This window comes from Cornus florida, unplaced genomic scaffold (genome assembly GCF_030987335.1).
Source record: "Cornus florida cultivar Cherokee Brave unplaced genomic scaffold, ASM3098733v1 CherokeeBrave_3.0.0_Hap2_Chr05, whole genome shotgun sequence".
Taxonomy (NCBI): Eukaryota; Viridiplantae; Streptophyta; class Magnoliopsida; order Cornales; family Cornaceae; genus Cornus; species Cornus florida.
Window position 1 is genome coordinate 54,282,018 of NW_026775575.1, and position 1,068 is coordinate 54,283,085.

At 31.6% G+C, this 1,068-nt stretch overlaps 1 non-coding gene across 1 annotated transcript; it reads left to right on the top strand.

Annotated features, from left to right (window-relative positions):
• Positions 1-445: 445 nt before the first annotated feature.
• On the top strand, positions 446-517 carry TRNAW-CCA (transfer RNA tryptophan (anticodon CCA)). The gene has a single exon. It is a non-coding gene; the product is annotated as a tRNA-Trp (tRNA).
• Positions 518-1,068: the final 551 nt, after the last annotated feature.

Sequence of the window (1,068 nt, forward strand, 5' to 3'; positions counted from 1 at the left end):
CATAATATTATTGACAATACCTATAACTTTTGCTCATATCTAAAATCAATTATATAATAAGAAAAATTAAATGGATTGACTGTATTATTTATTAAAAATATATTTTAATAAAACTTGAATAAAAGTATGATTTTTAAATAAACATTTTTAACTATTATTTGATATTAAAATATTATATTTTAAAAGTTTCTTTTTACATTTTTCGCTTAAGACCTCAAATAATATTAAGGTGCCTATATAGAATTAATATTGGGGAAACCAAATATCATAATCATATTATGTGTAGATCGTATTTAGAAGTCCTGAAGAACCAAACAAGAATTCAAAAACTATTATAATTGTGCTATAATTCGTTTAAAAGTATTGGTCGGTTTGTGAAAAATGGCATACAAAGCCTAGAGTTCTACTTAAAATATAAGGCTAATTTCAAGATATTATAACAAGTGGATCCTTGGCGCAATGGTAGCGCGTCTGACTCCAGATCAGAAGGTTGCGTGTTCGATTCACGTAGGGTTCAATCCCCTTTTTTGTTAATTTTTAATTTTATTATTTATTTCTCTGTTCCGGCCTAATGTTTTGTGCAACTGCAAGACAATGCTCTATCTTTCTCATATTTTTCCAACAACCTGTTCACATCACAAGAATTTTTGACAACACTTGGAATTAATCACAGTTTCACAAGACATGTCTTTTCTTTTATTAGTAGCAATCACTTTGATTCCATCTTTCTTTCTTTTTAAATTATTCACAAAGTCAAGTACCGGACCGAAAAATCTTACCGGAGGGTCTCTAGGGTTTCCTGTTATAGGGAAACTTTTAGCTTTCTTCAAGCTCAGATAAAAGAGAGAGGGCTGGAGTGGGTCAATGAGAGAGTATCAAAATATGGACCAGTGTTCAAAACCTCCTTGATGGGTTCCCGAACTGTGGTCATTGTTGGTCAAGCAGGAAACAAGTTCCTACTTGGTTCTTGTGAAGATGTATTGGTGCTAAACAACCCAAGACTCTGACAAAAATAGGAGGAAAATATAACATAACATCTTTGAGCTCACTCGTGCAAGGTACTTTTTA